General features: G+C 38.3%; 1 long non-coding RNA gene across 2 annotated transcripts in view; it reads right to left on the bottom strand.

Moving 5' to 3' along the window:
• The window catches only part of LOC104866414, a 13,359-nt gene extending 825 nt beyond the window's left edge, over positions 1-12,534 (bottom strand). Inside the window, exons 1-3 of one of the 2 annotated variants that reach the window (XR_004515560.1) lie at positions 12,203-12,534; positions 4,660-4,737; positions 3,301-3,424 (exon numbers count right to left, since the gene is read on the bottom strand). This is a non-coding gene — a long non-coding RNA (uncharacterized LOC104866414). Of the gene's footprint in view, positions 1-2,801; positions 3,425-4,659; positions 4,738-12,202 lie in introns of those variants that run through there. The other variant, XR_781451.2, reaches the window with a different exon arrangement.
• Positions 12,535-12,954: the final 420 nt, after the last annotated feature.

Below are 12,954 nucleotides of genomic sequence, written 5' to 3' on the forward strand. Positions count from 1 at the left end.
AAAATATAATGCTATGCTCACTTAAAAATGTAGAGAATGGGCCAGGGATGTGGCTTAGTGGTGCTGTGTCTGCCTGGCAAGTGCAAGGTCCTGAGTTCTATCTCCAATACCGGGGGGGAAAAAACTCAGAGAAAAATCTAATACAATATATACAAGATTTTTATGCAGAAAGATAAAGCTGTAATGAATAAAAGAAATCCAAGATTTAAATAAGTGTAGGAATATACTATATTCATAGAATTACATATTAAACACTAGAAAAATATCAATTCTCCCCAAGTTGACAGAGATTTAATGTAAATCCTATCAATATCCCAGGAACATTTTTGTAATTTTGTAACATTATTTTAAAACTTAAATTGTTAAAACAATTTCTAAGGGATGGGATTTAGCTCAGTGGTGCCACCACCTGCCTCACAAGTGCAAAGTCCGGAGTTTGATCCCAGTACCAAAAAAAAAAATTTTTTTTTTTTCTCTCACTGAGTTTATTGGTACATTTTAGGTATACAGTACAGTTACATTCATCATTGGGATCTTGTACCTTTACATGACAGGTCTTGGTTCTCATTTTGTCCCCTTGTCCCTGCCCTCCCTTCACCCCCTTCCCCCCTCCCCATTTACAAACACTTTATTTCCATTTTTTCATTTTCTCATATTTTTTCTTTTCCCTTATTACCTTTCCCCTACCCTTCCCACTTTCCCTACACTTTCCTATTTCACATTGTTAATTATCTCATTTTTAGGATCTTATGTACTGTTATAGTTTTTCACACCAGAGAAATTATTCAGTATTTACACGTGTGACATTTATTTCACTTAGAAGTATATCCCCAATATGTATCCATTTTCCTATGAATGAATCTAATTTTTCGTTTTTTATGGCTAAGTAGTGTTCCATTTTATAGAAAAACCACATCTTCCTTATCCAGCCTCCAACTGATGGGCAAATGGGCTGTTTCCAAGTTTTAGCTATTACAAACTGTGCTGCTATAAACATAGGTGCACATATATCACTTTGATATGATGGAAGATAAGTTAGGCAGAACTCTTGAAGACATTGGCATAGGAAAAGACTTTATGAAAAAATCCTCAGTAACATGGGAACTAGCAGAAAGAATCAACAACTGGGATCTCATGTTATTAAAAAGCCTCTGCACTCCAAAAGAAACCATCATCAGAACTAAAAGACAAACCTACAATGTTGGAAAAAAAAAATTACCAGCTTCTCCTCAGACAAAGGACTATTATCTAGAATATATAAAGAACTCAAAATAATTAGCCCCTCCCAAATATAAAGACCCGATTCAAAAATGGACATCTTGAAATGAACAGACATTTCTCAGACAAAGAAGTAAAAGCAGCAAGTAAATATATGAAAAAACGTTCCACATCACTGGTCATTCAACAGATGAAAATGAAAACAACACTGAGATTCCACCTCACCCCACAAAGAATGGCTGCTATCAAGAAATCAACCAATAACAAATGTTGGCGGGGTTGTGGGGAGAAAGGAACCCTTCTCCATTGTTGGTGGGAGTGCAGACTTGTGCTACCACTATGGAAATCAATAAGGAGATACCTCAAAGAGCTCAGACTAGAGGTTCCATTCGACCCAGCCATCCCTCTGCTGGGTATCTTCCCAAAAGAATTTTTAAAAATTTTTTTAAAAAGTAGGAAAAAACATTGTATGAAATTCTAAAATTTATTAAATATCTGCATTAATCAAATCTTGTAATATTGATGGCATAATGAGCATAAAGACTAATGGAACATAATAGAGAAACTAGAAAAAGACCAACAGATGTACAGCCAAAATATTTTGAACAAAAATGCAAAAGTATTGCAATGGAGAAAGAATAGTAATTTCAACAATTTGGAAATTTGCAAGTTATTTTCAAAATGAACCCCAAAATAAACCTCATAATGCATATAAAAATTAATGCAAAATGAATCTTAGATTAAAACATAAAATTTAATACTCCAAAAATTTTAAGAAAAAAAAACAAAATCTTTAGGAAATGGAATACAGGAAGAGTTCTCAGACCTAACCCCAAACACACGGTTTACGAAAGAAAAACAAATCAAGACTTCATCAAAAGTGAAAACTTTTGCTTTTTTTTTTTTTTCTTTTTTTTGAGACAGGGTCTCATTATGTAGAGTTGAGACTGACCTGAAACTCGCTATATAGCCCAGGATGGTCTCAAATTCATGGCAATCCTCCTGCCTCAGCCTCCCAAGTGCTAGGATTACAGGCGTGCACCACCATGCCAGGCTAAAACTTTTGCTTTGTAAGAGACTGTTAGGGGGATAAGAAGATAGCTGGCAGACAATATCTGCAAACTTTGTATCTAATAAAGGCATCTTGTTTAGAATATAAAGAACTCTCAAAGCAAAATAATAAAAAATTCTAACAGCTGGGCACTGTGGCACACACCTGTGACCCCAGCACTGGGGTGGCTGAGGCAGGTGGATTCCCAAGAGTTTGAGGCCAGCCTGGGCTACATAGTGAGTTCAAATCCAGCCTGATCTACATAGAGAGACCTATTAATTAATAATAATAATCATAATAATAATAATAATAATAATAAAACAATCCAGTCAGAAATGAGACACTTCACTAAAGAGGAACACATGTATGACAAGCACATGAAAACATGTTCAGCATTATTAGCCAGTAGAGAAACAAAAATTAAGAACATATGAGATATCACTACATATCTATTACAATTGCCAAAATTAAATATAGTGACAATATTATATTGGTGAGAATACATAAAAACAGGATCTCTCATACACTGCTGGTTGCAGTTTGGCAGTTTGTTTAAAAATGAAAGATATAATACCACAAAACAATCACACTCTTGAGTATTTATTCAAGAGAAACAAAAGTTTATGTCCACACAAAAATTTGTACCTGGTTGTTCATAGCAACTTTATTTGTGATAGCCAAACGCTGTAAACAATTCACGTGTCCTATAATAGGTGAATGTTTAGACAAACTGTGACACATCTGTACAGTGGAATGCTGCTCACCAGTGACCATCAAGATCCATACGTTGAGTGAAAATAAAACCGGTGTCAAAAAGTCACAAACTTTATTATTCCACTTATGGTAAATTCTTAAAATAATAAAACTATAAAAATGAGGAAAAGATTAGTGGCCAGAGGTTAATGATGACAGGGGGAGTAGGAGCTGGTAGAGAAAATCAGATAGGGGGAAACTCAGGCAGAGATTTCTTGATGAAGTGATTATTAGTCAAACCTATGCATAAGATAAAATAGAACTACATGCACACTTACTTTGATTTCCAGGTTTTGACTGAGTACTTCATTTACATAAAATGCAACACCATTGTGGGAAATTAGATGAAAGGTATATGGGCCCTCTCTGTGCTTTCTTCCCCTCTGTACTCTCTTCCCTTCTCTGTACAATTATTTCAAAACAAAAAGTTTATCAGTAGTGTTTTTTTATATGCCAGCAACAAATATTTTGAAAATGTAGTCTTTAAAAGAAACACACAAAAATATTTTAAAACAAGGTTAAATATGACAAAAGTAAAAAAATTTTATGAGAAAAAAATCTAAAACTTTATTAAAGACTTTTAAAATAATCAAAATAAATAATCATCTAAATACAAAAAGATATTTATGTATTTACTTATTTATAGATTCAATGAAATTTCAACTGAAACCCAACAAGTTTTTTGTGGTAATTGATACACTGTAAAATATATATGAAGAGTAAAAAGCAAAGAATGGCCAAGATAGTCCTGAAGACTGTATCAGGACTTACATAACAAATACCAGTAATTACTGTACAACTACAGAAATTAAAATCACGTGATACTAATGCAGAAACAAACAAATTGATTAAAACAGGACAAAAGCTAGTCCAAACCAGTACATGAGCAGAAACTTCTGTTGTCTGAGCTAGCTTTGCATATTAGTGGAGACAAGATATGTTATTTAGTAAACAGTGCTACAACATTGGCTATAAATTTGGGGGGGGGGAAATGAGATTCTTAGTACACCCTGTACACAACAGTATTAAACACAAATGCAAAAGGCAAAACTGTTAAAGACAAAATATGAACTTATAGAGGCAATGAAGGATTTCTTAAAATACCAAAGCTAAAACACAAAAGACTGGTGATTTCTAATAAGGCATAGTGTCACATGCTTGTAATCTTAGCATTGGGGGAGACTGAGGCAGGAGGAAAGAACGTTAGCAACTTAGTGAGACGTGGTCTTAAATTTAAAATTAAAAGAGGGTTAAGGTTATAGCAAAGGCCCAAGGTCCAACCCCCTGTACTGGGAAACATGCACACACATGTGCACATGCATGCACACATGCAGTTTCTGCTGAATTAAAATCTCAAAATTATATTCTGTAAACAGACTTTATAAATGGAATGAAAAGAAAAGCAAATATCTGGGAGAAGATATTGCCCCAGTTACAACTAAGGATTACTGTCTAGAACATACACATGAAGAACTACATTAAGTAATGAAACATACAAACAATTCCAATATGAAAATGGGGGAAAGGCTACACAACACTTCACAGAGAGAAATAAAAAACTGCTCCTATGAAAATACACCCTATACATAGTAACAACCACGAAGATAAACCACCTGCACCACACTCACCATACCTACCAGACTGGCAGCGATTTTAACATCTGGCAGTGTCAGCACTTGGAAGGGATGAAGAACATCCTGGAGTTGTACATGCTTCTGGAAAAGAGTTAACGCCATCAGTTTGGAATCCAACTCGGCAGAAAATAGGAGACATGCTGGGGATTTAGCTCAGTGGTTCTGGAGCCTGCCTCGCAAGCACAAGTACCCAAGTTCGATACCTAGTACCAAAAAGAAAAGAAAATAGGAGATGTAAGTGTGTGTACTCTATGACTCTACTGCTCACTAAGAAAGTACCTTCCAAAGATGTTGAAGATACAGCAGAATGTTCTTGTGACTTTCTTTGTAATAGCAGAAAACTGGACATAAATCAGATGCCCACCCTCAAAAGAATTGTGTATTCCTTCAACTGAAATGTATATGACAGTGAAAAATGAACAAATGATAATTACATAGAATAACATGGATAATCTTGGGTACACACAAACAATAGAACTGGGAAGTCACAGAAGAATGTGCAAAGTATGATTCCATTTATTTTAAGTTCAAAAGTAAGAAAAACACAAACTAAATATTCTTTCATGACAAAATATGTACATGGTACAACTGTTAAAAAATCAAAGAAAACATAAACACAGATTCAGGAGTTAGAAGGAATGGCTCAGGAAGGAATCTGCAAACACGTAGAGGATGGGAGTCCCTTGCCTGGACAGGAATGAGTTTATTGAACTTTTCACATGTAATTTTGTGTATATTACACATAGTTTGCAAACAACAAAAAGAAAAAAGAAACCATAAGTCTCTTGGGAACCTCTTTGTCCTCACTAAAAAGGATGGAGGAAAAGGAGACAACATCCCCAAAATGCTCCATCTGATGGCATTTCTGTCATCGAATAGCTGCTTCACACTGTCCCTCCCCATGAACACACACACACACACACACACACACACACACACACTGCATCATTTTCTGAATTGGGGGAGTAGATCAGTGGAGCTTACAGGCTGCTCATTGCCAGCAGAGGCAAGCAGGTGGGAGCAGGAAGGAGGAGTGGGATGGGTGCCTTGGCCATCACCCTGCACCATGGTCTGCAGCTACGAGCTCCCCTCCACTTGCCCATGTGTGCACAGCTGGGATAAAAGGGTCCCAGCAGAGTGCTTGTGTCTGTGAGTCACCCAGTTCCTCCTCTGTGTGAACTCCACCGAAAGAGAGGAGGAGAGAGGAGGTAAAGAGCGAGGAGGGAGTCCCAAATTCCAATTCCCTGCATATTCCTCCTCGCCTCCCAAACCGTTTTCTCTTATGCTAGATTCTAGCTCAGAGAAAGATACCCTCCTGGTCAGTGCTTCACTGTGATTCCATTTCATTTGTTTCAAGTGACAGTACATGAGGAGGAGAAAAGGGTACGCTACTGAGAGGGGGCTGGAAATGACAAGGCCCAGTGGTAGTGAAGAGATTCTAAGTTAGTTCATAGTCACAACACAGCCCTGTCCTGGCCATGCCATTTCGACTCAAGTCAGGAGGCTTGTTTGGGGCAGCTCCTATCCTCAGTTATTCATTGTGAACTCAGTCTCCTAAAACACTGTCCATGAACCCTCCCCACACCAGGATCTTTATACACTAAAGTCATTTGAAATCACCTGTCACTTCGGTCCTAGACACTGGCCACTCCCGCCCCAGAACCGATGAATGTCCCTGGTGCCAGGAATCTACAGGAGGGACATTCCTCCCTTATCATAGGGAAACCCACCTAAAAGGCAGGCCTCACCAGACCTCTCCTTATCTCCTCTGTGAGGGAATAAGAATTACGGTGTCTTCTGAAGCAATGTTTTCCGGTGGAATCAAGGGAAACTGTCCATTTGCCCTCTGACCTTTTAGAAAATTGTAGCTGGGCTCCTTTCTTGTCTAGTGAAAAATTCCAGCACAGCACTTCTAAAAGACAGATTGTAAAATACTCTTTTAAGTCTTGTTCAGATCTTCAAAGCTTCCTAGTCAAAGCTGTGGGCTTGATGGAGCCCAGCTAGCTCCACCAGTGAGTACTATCGGGCTTTGGGACCGTGAGACGTGGCTGCTTATTTGCAAATGTGAGCTACAGTCAGAGGGGGGGGACTGGCAGCAGACTCCAGATGCCCACATCACCTTTCCATTCCTCCTTCTGCCTCTCACATGAGAGAAAAATAATAATAATAATAATAGTGCTGGCAAAAAAGGAATGAGACAAAGTACATCTAGTTTATTTGAATCCATCAGAGAGTTAGAATTTTTCTCCTAAAACATGCATCCATAAATATTATATAGATAAGAAAGGCTTGCAACAATTGCTTCTATTTCTTCTCATAGCCTCAAAGCAGACTACACAGGATATCATGGAGGCATCAGAGAACTTGAAGCAGAAATCTTCAGTTTTCAAATATTCATTAAATTTTTAGCCATTGTTTTCATTATTTAAAAGGTCAGGAGTCAAGTTATCAGAAGAAAGTAGGCAGAGACATCTAAAGCTACAATAGAATTGCCTTCTATACATGTTGCTAATATTCTTCCAGGAATAATGCCATCCATCTACACGTAGGTGACACCACTGTGACCAATTTGTCCCAAACAGAATTTTTAAATGTGTGACATTTTAGAAAAATCTATCAATGAAAAGTATCACCCTTATTTTTTTTTAAAAAAAAAAAAAAGCAAATTTTGGTAACCAGAAATACAAAGGGGTCCATCCAAGAAGGAGCTAGTGATGAGATACAGGCAGATATGGATAAGAAAATGAAGGAAGGAAGGGAGGGGGGAGGAGGAGGAAGAGAGGGAAAGACAGAGATAGAGATAGAGAACTGAACTAAGCAGATATCTGACAGCTTATACTGCATTAGAGTTTAACTTTATGGATGATCCAAATGGGCATAATTCACCATTACTTCCTCTAAGAAACCTCTTTTTAAAGTACAATCCTAATTAGTTAAGAAAATGGAAAACGCGTTCAGAGAAATATTTGTACACACAACTGAAAGGTGGACTCTTAGGAGAGGGTTGAGGGGATGAAGGGAGGGCAGGGGTATAGGGAAAAAAATGAGAACCAAGATCTGTCATGTAAAGGTATAAGATCCCAGTGATTAATGTAACTGTAGTGTGTTCTTAAAAAGTATCAACAAAAAAAAGAAGAAAGGTGGACTCAAATGTCCTATGGATGGTCACACATGCAGGGGTGCAAGACAGAGTTGGGTGAGGGAAAGGCACCAAAGATGTGACCTGCAGCTGGGTTACCTGACTGGAAAGCAATGCAAGCACACCAAGAGAAAGACCAGTGCACAAAAGCCCCAGTGCCAATCACTGTTATGTCTAAGTACAATGCATAGCTCAAGCAGGTGAATGTTAAATTAATATAAGAGAGGGCTGAAGTGGTATTTACAGGAGGCAGTAGAACATGGTGAAGTTTATTAAATGTAAATAAAAGGCTTTGATGTACTTTGAGCTTCTGATTGAAGACAAAAATGCCATCTCAGGAGTAGATAGATAGATAGTCATATGGCCATACTTCCAAAACTGTAATATAGATTTAACACAATTCCAATCAAAATATCAATAACATCCCTTACAGAACTGGAGAAAGCAATCCTAAAATTCATGCAGAACTAAAAGAGACCTAGAATAGGAAAAACAATTCTGAGCAACAAGGGCAAAGCAGGGGGCATCACATTTCTGGACTTTGAGTTATATTACAAACTCCAGTGATAAAACCAGAATGCTATTGGAAAAAAAAAAACAGAAAGTATATCTGCTATCAAGAAACCAACCAATAACAAATGTTGGTGGGACTCTGGGTAAAAGGAACCCTTCTCCAACATTGGTGGGACTGTAGACTGATGCATCCACTGTGGAAATAAGAGTGGAGATTTCTCAAAAAGCTAGGATTAGAGGTCCCATTTGACCCAGCTATTCACCTGCTGGGTATCTTCCCAAAAGAATTAAAAGCATCATACCACAGCGATACATGCACATGCATGTTTATAGCAGCACAGTTTGTAATAGCTAAATCTTGGAAACAGCCCAACTGCCCATCAACTGGAGACCAGATAAAGAAGACATATTTTTTTCTAAAATGGAGTACTACTCAGCCATAAAGATGGAGAAAGTAGAGACATATATAGCTAAATGAATGCACATTGAGTCATACTCTTTAAGTGAAATAAATAAGACACACATGTGTAAATACCCAATAGTTTCTCTGGTGTGAGAAACTGAAAGTGTAAATGAGGACCAAAATGTAAAATTGATAATGTGAAATAGGAAGAAAAGGTCCAAAGGGGAAGGGGAAAAGAAAGTGGGAGAAGTAGGGGAAGGAAAGAAGGGAAAGGAAAAAAAGCAGAAGCAAAGTCTTTGTAAGGAGGGAGGAGGCAGGGTGGCAGGGTGGCTGGGAGGACAGAGGAATAAAGAAAAACATAAGAACCTCTATATCATGTAAAGGTACAAATTCCCAATGATGAATGTCATTATATTGTGTACCTAAAATGTACTGGTAAACTTAATGAATTTAAAAAAAAACAGACTCATGGATCAGTGAAACAGAATAGAGGATTGAGAAACTACACAAGGCACACTCAGCTATGTTATTTTTTACAAAGGGGCCAGATCCTTTTCACGAGAGAAAAGATAGCCTCTTTAACTGATGGTGCTGGGGAAACTGGCTATACACATGCAAAGATTGAACCTAGACAGTGATGGTAAACCTTTTAGAGCTTTCAGTGATACAAATAGTCCACTGCAGCACATATGCCATTGGTTCACTACCACTGACTTAGAACCATATCTTTCACCATACACTAAACTGTAATCAAAATGGATCAAAGATCTAAACATTAGAATAGAAATATTTAATCTTCTGGAAGACAAAATAGGTAAAACTCTTGAAGACAATGGTGTAGCCAAAGACTTTCTGAACAAAATCCTGCACAAGAAATAATACCAACAATCAACAAATGGGATCACACCAAATTAAAAAGCTTCTGCCCAGCAAAGGAAATCAGAAACAACCTACAGAATGGAGAAAAAAACTCAAATAAAAAACTCAAACAAATTAGACCTCCCAAATCTAAAGACCCAGTTTAAAAATGGGCATCTAAAATGAATAGACACTGCTCAGATGAAGAAATGCAAATGGCCAATAAATACATGAAAAAATGTTCCACATCTCTGGCCATTTGAGAATGCAAGCTAAAACAACACTGAGACTTCATCTCGCACCAGAAGGAATGGCTGCCATAAAGAAATCAAACCAATAACAAATGCTGGTGAGGCTGTGGGGAGAAACGAGCCCTTCCTCATTACTGGTGGAAATCTAAACTGATACAACCACTATGGAATACACTATGGGGATTCCTCAAAAAACTAAAAGTAGAAATTCCATTTGACCTAGCTATTCCCCTTCTAGGTATCTTCCCAAAAGAGGTAAAGATATCATATTACAGTGGTATATGGATACTATTTTTTGATAGTAGTGCAATTCATAGTAGCTAAATCTTGGAAACAGCCTATATGTCCATCAACAGGTGAATACATTTTTTTCTTTAAGTTTATTGGTACATTTTAGGTATATAATATGGTGACACTGATCAGTGGGAATGTGTACCTTTACATGATATATCTTGGTTCTTATTTTTTTCTCCATTCCCCTGCCCTCCCTTCCAGATGAATAGATGTTTTAATGTGGTATTTATACATAATGGAGTACTACTCTGCTTTGAAAGAGTAAACTTCAGTCATTTGTAAGAAAATGGATGCATCCTGAGACCATTAATGTTGGGTGAAATTACTCAGACTCACAAGCTTAAGTATCACATGGTTTCTCTTATATGACAGATAATAGAGAAAAAAACAAAAAAATGTAATTTAGTGTGGACAATATATCTAAAAGTATACCTTGACAGTACAATTGTCTTACATATTTTGTATGTTCTTTGGCTTATTAGTCTAGTTTTCAATCTGCATATATATAGAATAATTGATGTTATAAAATCTTATAAGAAATAAATGAATCTGATGCCGGAAAAATAAAAGGGGGATGAAGTGAAAGTGAGGGTGGAAAAAGAACGGAACTGAAATGTGTTATGTACATATACCAATCCTTTATAGTGAATGTAGTTATTATGTACTGCAAACGTGTACTAACAAAAGTAAAAAAATTAAAAATGAGTTAGTCATCTCAGGTATTACACTACAGCAATGGAAAGCTCACTGACAGACACAGTCCTGTTCCCAGTATAAGAAGATAAAATTATTTACTTGCAGAAACATACAGCTTCTCAAACCCTGCCTGTTTTTTTTCAAGGCTATCTTCAGAAACACATTAATATGCCTCCTCTGTACTTTATTAACATTCACACTGAGAGAAGTAGTAATGTCTTGCCAGAGACACTACATGGGTGACCAGTGGAAAAAGAAGGGAAGGAAAGAGTCTCTCTCCCTTCCAATCAGTTCTTGCCCTGGAGATGGAGCATGACCAGGAGGCGGGCTGTTCCTGTCTCTGTGGCCTTCGAGTGATGTCATCTCACAGCTCGTTAACTGAGCCCAGCCCACACACTTCTCCCTCAAGTCACATACACACCCTTGGCAGACCATAATCTTGTTCTCTCAATGCCTAGGCTGGGCCAGACTCTGCCACAGGCCCTTGGTTCCTGAAAAAGTTCAGAAAACAAAGAAGACACCTGCACAGAAGAAAGAAGTGGCAGTGACTCTGGTTACCCCCAGCAAACCCAGAGCTCAACAGGCAATCCTCACCTCTGCAGATGACAGCAACAGCACAAGTGTCCCCTTTGGTAGACACCTCAGCTATGTCTGCACCAACCGGCAGGAACTGGCAGAATCTGGGAATAACAGAAGCTTACACGCAATGAGCCTTGTGTGGTGGTGCAAACTTGTAATCCTAGCACTTGGTAGCCTGAGGCAGGCAGACTATTGCAAGTTTAAGCCCAGCCTGAACAACAGAGTGAATTCAAGGCCAGTCTAAACTATGCAATAAGACCCTGTCTCAAAAAGCCAAAAAAAAAAAAAAAAGAGAGAGGAAGAAAAGAAGAAGAAGGGGGAAGAGGAGGAGAAGCTCATATGCAATGATGAACAAGCCAGGCTGTGTCTGCTGACTGAGGCTGACAGGTCAGCTCCATAAGAAAGGACAAAGTTTTCACAGAATCCATCTAAAATAGTAAGTACCCTCCTCCCCTCTCCCCTGGGCCTGTGGTACTAGGGATACTGAAAATGAACAAATCACACCAGAACCACCCCCCAACTGAGCATCAGGGCAGAGCCTGGGGACAACCAGGCCAAAACCACCATAAGCACAAAACCAAGTTTAAATCCAACAACTACTGTTTAGTGAAAACAGAATGGTAAACTCTGTATATTGACTTTTGTAACAGGACATCATAGCAGAGAAAGGGTCCCCAATTTTATTACAGCTATGACATTTTCTGAAATCTCCCCTTTTGGGAACTATCATGAAGCTTTCTAGGCTTGAAAATAAGTAACTCTCAACACTAAAGTTAGCCAGTTGCATAAACAAACAAAAAAAACTCAACCTACCTTTCAGCACGTAGTTTTGTTTTAAGTTGCTCCTTAAGAGGACCCACAATAGGAAAAGTAACAAATTCCTCCAGCAGCATTAGATTCTACAGAGCAAAACTGAAAAAAAATAAACAATTATTTCTTTTGAGAAGCACCAACCAAGAGCCTTCTGTAGGCACTTACGTAATCTAAAAGTGCTGGGTGGATGCCACAAAACATGAAAGACCTGGGGTCATTCTAGAAGGACACTTCTAGTGACCAAAGGAGCCGCTGAGAAGCCCTAACTTAATCTCAGTAATTCTGCGTGGTTCTGACTGAGGAAGTAAAACAGCAACAGAATGCCCATACAAGACCTTATACTTCTCTGCAAACCTGAACTTGCTGGCCCTCTTGTGCACAGTGAGGCCAGCCCTCCCCCAAGGGCAAGTCACCAGGGCAAATTGCCCAAGCTCAATAAATCCTGTAAATAATCCAGGCAGAAGAACATCAAGGTCAGAATTGGCTGATCCAACTCCAAACAGTGGCCCAAACCTCCCAACCTCCTTTTTGGGATCAGTCTGTAAATTCAGTGACATTATGAAGGGGCCTTATAGACAGGTGTAGTGGCACACACAGGTAATCCTAGGCCTCTACAAGGCTGAGGCAGGAGTTCAAGCCTAACCCAGGCAATGCAGCAACTTAATAAGACCCTGTCTCAAAACACAAAACAATATTGTTTGCTTTAAATGTACCAATAAATTTAATGGGGGGGGGATACAAAACAAAAAAAA

The sequence above is a fragment of the Fukomys damarensis genome, unplaced genomic scaffold (genome assembly GCF_012274545.1).
Source record: "Fukomys damarensis isolate Sample0158 unplaced genomic scaffold, DMR_v1.0_HiC HiC_scaffold_5, whole genome shotgun sequence".
Lineage (NCBI taxonomy): Eukaryota > Metazoa > Chordata > Mammalia > Rodentia > Bathyergidae > Fukomys > Fukomys damarensis.